General features: G+C 40.9%; 1 protein-coding gene across 2 annotated transcripts in view; it reads right to left on the minus strand.

Moving 5' to 3' along the window:
- The window catches only part of LOC139391822 (hyccin-like), a 29,060-nt gene extending 19,120 nt beyond the window's left edge, over positions 1 to 9,940 (minus strand). Inside the window, exon 1 of one of the 2 annotated variants that reach the window (XM_071139393.1) lies at positions 9,763 to 9,940. The gene's annotated coding sequence lies outside the window, so the exon portion shown is untranslated. The remainder of the gene's footprint in view (positions 1 to 9,762) is intronic. The other variant, XM_071139392.1, reaches the window with a different exon arrangement.
- Positions 9,941 to 10,520: the final 580 nt, after the last annotated feature.

The raw sequence follows: 10,520 nt of genomic DNA on the forward strand, positions 1-10,520 counted from the left end.
AACATGTGCTCAACTTAGTTGAAGAAATTCCACTTCTTAAGATTCTTTATATTCATATCAGTCACACACACACACACACACACACATTTTGTCTGCTTCCACGAGACCACACACGCACACAGACATCTCCTTGTATGGTATAAACAGAGCTAGATGAATCATGTAAATATCACCCAGCTACAGTATGTTTCCATGGACCCCACCTACCAGACTAGAGAACACCAAACTTTGACCATGGCAACAGGGGATCACTGGGAGTCAGTCATTTCAACTGGGTAGAGACACAGTGGAGTGTTGCGAGGCAGCCCAACACCAAACAGGAACTTCAGAGTGTTGGTTCTAATATTCCCCTCTGTAGGTATGTTTTTATTAACTTGTCCAGTGATTTGTTGTCGACCTTTGGAACATTTGCAAAACATTTTTTTGTTGACAATTGCCTGCTAAAGGTGCGTTTACATTTAACTATCTTGTGTCAAGAAAAACAGCTGGACATTACGTCCACAATGCGTCAAACCTAAAATGTCAAATAAAGAAACCACTAAAAACTACAGTGGCGAATAAAAACATATTGGTTGAAGTGTTTCCACTACCCATTTAGGCAAATTGTGCATTAATAAATTGCCGACTGCCTGCATGCCCTCCCACCTACAGCGCCTTCAGAAATGATTCACACCCCTTGACTTTCTCCACATTTTGTTGTGTCACAGCCTGAATTTAAAACTTAATATATCAATAAAAATCCATTTAGCCTCAAATAAATAATGAAACATGTTCAATTAGGTTTAAATAATGCAAAAACAAAGTGTTGGAGAAGAAAGTAAAAGTGCAATATGTGCCATGTAAAAAGCTAAGAACATGAGAACATATTTATTTTACCTTTAAAATAGGCAAGTCAGTTAAGAACAAATGCAACCTTCTGGTTACTAGTCCAACGCTCTAACCACTAGGCTACCCTGCCGCCCCATATGAAAGCTGGTGGTTCCTTTCAACATGAGACTTCAATATTTCAAGGTAAGAGATTTTAGGTTGTAGTTATTATAGTATTTATATGACTATTTCTCTATACCATTTCTATTTCATATACCTTTGACTATTGGATGTTATTATAGGCACTTTAGTATTGCCAGTGTAACACTATAGCTTCCGTCCCTCTCCTCGCCCCTACCTGGGCTCGAACCAGGAACACATTGGCAACAGCCACCCTCGAAGCATCGTTACCCATCGCTCCACAAAAGCCGCTGCCCTTGCAGAGCAAGGGGAACAACTACTCCAAGTCTCAGAGCAAGTGACGTTTGAAACACAATTAGCGCGCACACCGCTGACTAGCTCGGGAGTTGATAGGCTTGACGTCATAAACAGCTCAATGCTTGAAGCACAGCGAAGAGCTGCTGGCAAACGCACGAAAGTGCTGTTTGAATGAATGCTTACGAGCCTGCTGCTGCCTACCACCGCTCAGTCAAACTGCTCTATCAAATATCAAAGCATAGACTTAATTCTAACATAATAACACACATAAATACGAGCCTTTGGTCATTAATATGGTCGAATCCGTAAACTATCAATTCGAAAACAAAACATTTATTATTTCAGTGAACGGGTGGCATCCCTAAGTCTACAACCTTCAATGTTATGTCATAATTATGTACAATTGTGACAAATTGTTTTGCACACTCCATTCCCAGTCTCTCACACACACACTCCATTCACACACAAACACACTCCATTCCCAGTCTCACACTCCATTCTCAGTCTCACACACACACACACACTCCATTCCCAGTCTCACACACACACACACTCCATTCCCAGTCTCACACACAAACACACACCATTCCCAGTCTCACATACAAACAAACTCCATTCCCAGTCTCACACACACCATTCCCCCACACACACACACACAATCCCCCCCCACACACACACACACCTCCCAGACACCTCAGTCATCATGACCTCACCTAACCCATACTCACACTCTAATGAGTCCCAATTCTCTGTCCTTTCTCCCAAATAACACACTCCTCCCCACCCCACCCACTTAAAACTGGATTGGGGTAAGCATGGGCTTGCCTACACCAGTCTTTTGCCTTATAAAACCATGAAGGGAAGTGAACAAGTGCTGTGAAAATGGACCGGACAAGTAAACGCTGCTCTGGCATGTTATCAGACAGGAGCAAAAGCCAGGAAGTGAATGGACCAATCAGTACACCCTGTTTTGGAGAGCTTGGAGTTGAGAAGAAAGTGCTGCCCCAGATGTTTTTTCCTGTAGAAACAGAAAAGAGACAGAGAGAGAGAGAGAGAGAGAGAGAGAATTGGCGAGGGCACTAGAACAGTCTGCAGCACCCGACCTCACCCTACTAGAATCTGAAGTCAAATGTCTACTGTTTGCTGCTGCACCAGAATCTGCACAGATCTGGGCCCTGACAGTGAATCTCAGTGAGACACAAATAATGGTGTTCCAAAGTAGGCCCAGTTGCCTTGACAACAAATACAAATTCCACCTAGACACCGTTGTCCTTACGTACACAAAACAACTATACATTCCTCGGCCTAAACATCAGCGCCACAGGTAACTTCCACAAAGCTATAAACGATCTGAGAGGCAAGGCAAGAAGGGCCTTCCTTCTATGCCATCAAAAGGTACATATAACTTTTGACGTTCCCGCGATTCATCCGACAGCGTTGAGTTCAATAAGTGCATCGACGATGTTGTCCCCACAGTGATTAAGAACGTACCCAAACCAAAAACCATGAAGTACAGGCAATACCCGCTCTGGGATACAGGACAGAGCTACCGCTTTCAATGAATGGGACACGGACACACAAGAAAGCCCGCTACGAACTTCGACGAGACACCAAACAACACAAATAAAAAGGCCAATATAGAAGGTGGAATCCTATTCCCCCGGCTCCGATGATCGTCCTGTGTGGCAGAGCAAACAATAACGGGGAAACGCGGCCATGAGTTGCCCAGCGAAGCAGTTCTCCCAAACAAGCTAAATGCCTTTTTACACGTCGAGGAAAAGAACACCGTGCCTTGCGTGAAAGACCCTGTTTTTCCCGATGTCTGTGTGTTCTTACTCTGTGGCCGACGTGAGCAAAACATTTAAACAGTTTAAACAGGTGGAATACCGGAGTGTGTTCAAACGTTTCAAACGTGTTCTGGAATGCCACTGAAATGGCAGCCGCGGTATGAGAACCAGCATGCAATACGGCTTTCCTCAGTGTGAAATCTTCGACGACCCACTGTGCTGTCAGACTCATAATGCACAGCTGTTGATTGTTGGGAGGAAGGGGTCGTAAGCAAGCACGGTAAAAATCTACACGTAAAATCTGATTTGATGCCACCAGATTTACATTCTTGTTATCTATTCAGTAGCATTCCATAACCATCAATTTGGAAGGTTAAAACCAATTCATTCAACAGGTTAAACCCATTCATTCAGAAGGTTAAAACATCGCTCCTATACTTGCTCAGAATACTGATAGATGCTGCGGTCAGTCGCCTAAACTGTGGCACAAATTTTGGAATTCCCACACCTAGCCAAACTATTATACTAAATTATTGGGGAGGTGTGAATGTTTCTGTCAGAGAGTCCATCTCCTCTACCACTATAGAGACCTGCATCGGCCTCAAAAAATAAATCAGCTGGCGGGTGGTCCCGGAGTTGAGAGAACTTGGGTAACGGCGTAATTACACTTGACATGTGGACTGACGATTTTCTAAAAATAGAACACTTGTGCCTTACAGCCAATTACATAAACAACGAGTGGGTGCTTGTGAAGAGGATGCTATTCACCACAGAGTGGGACATTTCACAGCGCAAAACTGCAGATACCATAAGGCCAGCTATTGTGAAAGAATACTTGGGTATCTTGTTGATTTTCCTCCATCGTTTCAAAGAGGCCACACTCCCCTTGGGAGGCAAGTAAACAGCCTACTGTTGACCCGGTAACTGTGTGGTTCCTGGTTCCTAAAGATAAAGCTTCACCTACAGCTGGATTAGTGGTGTCTGAGAAGAGAAGCCAGCTGACCAGGCACGGACATCCGTTTCCTGCTATTTTTAAACTATTGTTCTAAATTCAAAAATCACCCTCTTCTTCTTCATCCTCATCATTATTCAGTTCATTCAATTTCAAAATGGTGAAGTCGTGCACATTTATCAGTTCCTATCTAGTTTCCATCACTTATTCATCAATTCACCTCATTCATTCAGTGAGGAGAGAGACGTAATAGCGCCTGGGTACCAACGCTTTACACCGAACCCAAAAGAATAATCAGCGATCTAACTCCCACTTGCTGTGACGTAATATACCGTACTATACCATAATGCACCACTGCATAAAATCCATACCGTACTATACCATAATGCACCACTGCATAAAGTCAATACCGTACTATACCATAATGCACCACTGCATAAAATCAATACCGTACTATACCATAGTGCACCCCAGAATAAAGTCAATACCGTACTATACCATAATGCACCACAGAATAAAATCAATACCGTACTATACCATAGTGCACCCCAGAATAAAGTCAATACCGTACTATACCATAGTGCACCCCAGAATAAAGTCAATACCATAATGCACCACAGAATAAAATCAATACCGTACTATACCATAATGCACCACTGCATAAAGTCAATACCGTACTATACCATAATGCACCACTGCATAAAATCAATACCGTACTGTACCATAGTGCACCACAGAATAAAATCCATACCGTACTATACCATAATGCACCACAGAATAAAATCAATACCGTACTATACCATAATGCACCACTGCATAAAGTCAATACCGTACTATACCATAATGCACCACTGCATAAAGTCAATACCGTACTATACCATAATGCACCACTGCATAAAGTCAATACCGTACTATACCATAATGCACCACTGCATAAAGTCAATACCGTACTATACCATAATGCACCACTGCATAAAGTCAATACCGTACTATACCATAATGTACCACTCCATAAAGACAATACCGTACTATACCATAATGTACCACTGCATAAAGTCAATACCGTACTATACAATAATGCACCATTGCATAAAGTCAATACCGTACTATACCATAATGCACCACTGCATAAAGTCAATACCGTACTATACCATAATGCACCACTGCATAAAGTCAATACCGTACTATACCATAATGTACCACTGCATAAAGTCAATACCGTACTATACCATAATGCACCATTGCATAAAGTCAATACCGTACTATACCATAATGCACCCCAGAATAAAGTCAATACCGTACTATACCATAATGCACCACTGCATAAAGTCAATACCGTACTATACCATAATGTACCACTGCATAAAGTCAATACCGTACTATACCATAATGCACCACTGCATAAAGTCAATACCGTACTATACCATAATGCACCATTGCATAAAGTCAATACCGTACTATACCATAATGCACCCCAGAATAAAGTCAATACCGTACTATACCATAATGCACCACTGCATAAAGTCAATACCGTACTATACCATAATGTACCACTGCATAAAGACAATACCGTACTATACCATAATGCACCACTGCATAAAGTCAATACCGTACTATACCATAATGCACCACTGCATAAAGTCAATACCGTACTATACCATAATGCACCACTGCATAAAGTCAATACCGTACTATACCATAATGCACCACTGCATAAAGACAATACCGTACTATACCATAATGCACCACTGCATAAAGTCAATACCGTACTATACCATAATGCACCACTGCACAAAGTCAATACCGTACTATACCATAATGCACCACTGCATAAAGACAATACCGTACTATACCATAATGCACCACTGCATAAAGTCAATACCGTACTATACCATAATGCACCACTGCATAAAGTCAATACCGTACTATACCATAATGCACCACTGCATAAAGTCAATACCGTACTATACCATAATGCACCACTGCATAAAGTCAATACCGTACTATACCATAATGCACCACTGCATAAAGTCAACTTTTAATTGAGGAACCACAGTATAGGCTTAGATCTGATCATATTTACTGAGAGCTCTCTCCTCATACTGCTGTTAGGCCAAGCTCTCTCCTATCAGGAGCAATGAGCGGGTGTCAAATGAAAGCTAAGATAAGAGAGTCTATATTTTAGAGGAATTAAGGCATATATACATTTTCCTAGGAATAAGGCTTTGATTTCTGGTCAAACAGATGGAAAAGGGGTCTTAGACAACATCTACTAGAAAAAGTCTTACAAATACATTTAAAAAAAATGTAGATTTTTTATTTATTTAACCTTTTATTTAACTAGGCAAGTCAGTTAAGAACAAATTCTCATTTACAATGACAGCGTACCCCTGCCAAACCCTGAATACGCTGGGCCAATTGTGCGCCGCCCTATGGGACACCCAATCACGGGCCGGTTGTGATACAGCCCAGAATCGAACCAGGGTCTGTAGTGACACCTCCAGCACTGACATGCAGTGCCTTAGACCGCTGCGACACTAGGGAGCCCAAAGTCCCCTGCCAACTACTATCAACACATATTATGTTTTTGATAAACTTACAGAAAGCATAACCATTTAAGAAACATTGCCTTGTAATTCCGTTACCAAAAAACCCACACACCTTGAATATATTTTCTAATGTCTCTCCCTCATGTGGAGGGAGGATAATGAAAGATCACAGAAGTAACAAGTGAAGGTAGACCTACCAATTCGTTGTATTTTTTATTTTGCTGATATGAAGTTTATGAATTATTGAATTATTAAGGGATTAAAACTATTAATTATCTTACTGCAATTGAATTGGCTACAATGGGAAATCGTAGTAGTTACAAACCAGTTGTATCACCTGCTACTGTCCTCCCTTCCACTGGCATACTGTTATGTTCAGCTCACAACTCTCCCCATTTACTGTAACAGGCATCCTCAGCCACTGAGCACCGACAAAACCAGACTTCCAGGAACGTTTAAAAGTAGTTGAAATTTGGTCAGTCTGCTCTGGCCAGACTAAACCTGAACCAATGATAGAAGTCTGTTTCACAAGTTCGGACAGCGCAGTAATTACAGTAGAGCACAGGACTATACTTTACAGTAGAGGTCAGTTCAGTAGAGGTCAGTACAGTAGAGTTCAGTACAATAGAGTTCAGTACAGTAGAGTTCAGTACGGGTCAGTACAGTAGAGTTCAGTACAGTAGAGTTCAGTACGGGTCAGTACAGTAGAGTTCAGTACAGGTCAGTACAGTAGAGTTCAGTACAGCAGAGTTCAGTACGGGTCAGTACAGTAGAGTTCAGTACAGTAGAGGTCAGTACAGTAGAGGTCAGTACAGGTCAGTACAGTAGAGGTCAGTACAGTAGAGGTCAGTACAGTAGAGGTCAGTACAGTAGAGGTCGCAGACCATCATCAAATTTGCGTTTAGAACTCGTCATCAGTGTTTCATCAATAGACTGATCAGGGATGTTCAACTATAGCTTTCCTTCATAGAAAACACATTTCTTACACGCTTTAAAAATATATATATTTCTGCATTAAAAACACAGAATTCTGCATTAATGAGACCCCTGGTGCAGTACAGTATAATGTAGTGTATTGTACTGAACAATTCAACTTCACTGTATGTACTGTGATTGGTTCAAATTTGGTCTGGTACAGACCGTGGTCACACAGTTTCTAAACCCAGAGGCGCAACATCGCGAGACTTCCAGGAACACTTGTGAAGCAGACCAGGCCGGGGTTTGGACTGGGAGAAGTCAATGAGAAGTGAAACACTGTTCCTTAAATTGTTCATTTTCTCAAAAATCTAAAAGCCACAACCTAGATTCCAGCCAATGTCTCAAGTAGCTGAACTTATTATTACTCCTACCTCGTGAGTGACAAACTGACTTTTTTTGTTGTTGTCAAAAACAACTTTATATTCAAAGGAGTGCCTTTGATTTGATGGCCTGCACATGCGCAGTCCAGCGCAAGACGACCGTTAGGGCCGATGACGTGTTCCCACGCATGAGTTTAGCTAGCCAACATCGCCATGGCATCGCCTACATTTATGATCTGGGATTTGTATTGGAGAAGCAGTACTGTACTGTCTTTGCCGCTGTGTTATTTGGGGGAGGAGCTCATTATAATAATAGCCAGTGTGTAGAATACCCAAATATGCAAAAGACAGATATTGGATATTTCTACCTGTGTACCTATTGAAGATACATCACAGTGAAATTCATTACCATAATTCATATCCATAATTATATATGTCTGTGTAGTACGGATAAGGGTCACATGATCTTATTCCTTTACCAGATGTAAATCCACTTCACTTAATGTAATTCAATAATATTTTTTCCCTCAAAACTCAAGTGTCATGTCATAGCCGACACCATGTTCTTTCTGCAGACATCTTTGAATCTTAATTTGGTGCAGAGTTTTTGGAAAAACCTAAATCGCATAAAAACTGAGGGAGATTTACAAAAATGTGTTTCAGCACAATTATTCCAAAATGTCTGTGTAAATTATTCAAAGTAGTCCTTGTGCATGGTTTGTTAAATTTTGAAATCAAATGTTTTTGGTTTGGCATACATTTTAAAGTGAAGAATCTGAATCAAAGTGTAAATCCATCACTGTGGAACTGCTCTATAGCAGAGGGACTCTCTGTGTGCGTCTGTCTCTACAGTCGTGAGTCGGGTGGGTATAATTTGTGGAACTTTCCAACAGGAATCTGTTCCAAAAACTTCGTAAATAACAAGGACGCCAACAAACAACGTTGTATAGCGGCAGAATAAGATACCGGATATGGAGCGGGCTACCTCATTACATTTTCACTCACCACGTTTATTCCGAACAATGTCTGTCCTCACTCTGGTTGCCTATGGACAAACATTAAGAATAATCTACGTGGTGAGTTGATGCCTATTCGGCAGCTAGTTTACAAGGTGAATTGATCGTGCTACTTTGTATGAGTTGTTTGTTGGCGTCCTTGTTATTTACGAAGTTTTTGGAACAGATTCCTGTTGGAAAGTTCCCCTAATTATTCCCACCCTGGTGAGTCTGTATCCACCGCAGATCGATGTTACAAGACTATTGATCAGTGTATAGCCACAATATCTACCGGCATAAACACTAAGCAGTAGCTAGTTGACCGTCACTACAATACAAATCATAGTCAATTGATTAGCTACATCGTATGGAGACTAAACCAGACTGAAACGGGTACTGCTGGAAATAAGACTAGGGTATAAATGACTTGCTAGCTGAGGGACAAACTTTTTTTGACAGCGGTCTGATTACGGAAGCCACCTGGGCTTGTCATGCCAATGACAGTACAGTTAGCTAACTAGCAACTAGTTGACCATCTAACCAGCGATCGTAGTTATCTTGCCAACCTAGTCACGAAACCAGCTACTAATTAATGATTTTTAACTCACGCCTGACACGTTTGACTCAACGTTAGTTAGCTACAGTAGATGCTAACAGTACTTGGCAATGTTCCTAGTTCTCAAAGCTTCTCCAGTGAGCTCTACAGCAATCTGCTAGCTGCTTCCTATTGTAAGATAGCTATTTTACCTAACAGTTATTACAAGCTACTTTGTGTGAGGTCGCTGGCAGTAGTAACTACTTTAGCTAGCTGTATTTGTTTCCTCAGAGCAGAATCATTCGCCAACTCGAGTCAGATTTCAAACTGAAAATGTGCATTCAGTCAGAATGGCCTCTCCAAGGAGACGAGCTAGCTGGAAAAATGTATTATTGACTTACTATCATGCTATCTCGAGATTTCCTTTTGTCTCCAAGTCCACTATTGTTCCGTCCAAGCATATGGGTAGCTATGAATTACTTCATAAATCCACTATCTAAATCATTTATCAACATACACCTCCATCTTCATTTCCGACCACAATTCCTACTAGCTTGAATCCGAGGATTAATTCGGAATGACAGGCATGTGAGCAAATGGTCAAACAGTATAAAATGTAACCCCCACGCCTCCAGAAATAGCAACCAATGCAATTTGGTGTTAGGGGCGGGACTTTATAATATCCGCAAATACGGGGGATTGTCGCTGTCATCTCTGACAGTCAGGGCAGACCACGGGAAGAGGAAGAGACACTGGTCATGTATGAACCATTGTGTTTTATATAATATCTGATATTTGTAACATTGAAATTCATCTTTATATGTGATTTTAAAAGGGAAAGTATACAATGTTCTCAGCTCTTCAAAGGGCATGTATTTATAATATGCTGTATTATAAATTGTATCTACATGGTTATCACTGCAAGGCCTATTGACTTACAATATATAATTGTTATTAACCAGAAAAATATAATGCTTTTAATAATAATTATACCAGGTTGATGTAAAAAAAGTAACCCTGGAAGTATATTATGATAATTTGGTACATCCATCTGCCAGTAGTTTACGAGGTAAGATGTGCATAGCTAATGGTCCTGCAATGGTTATCAATGCGATAAAAAAAACCACCTTCAGATAATTGCAGTAATATTTTAACTAAT

The sequence above is a fragment of the Oncorhynchus clarkii genome, chromosome 32, assembly GCF_045791955.1.
Source record: "Oncorhynchus clarkii lewisi isolate Uvic-CL-2024 chromosome 32, UVic_Ocla_1.0, whole genome shotgun sequence".
Classification (NCBI taxonomy): domain Eukaryota; kingdom Metazoa; phylum Chordata; class Actinopteri; order Salmoniformes; family Salmonidae; genus Oncorhynchus; species Oncorhynchus clarkii.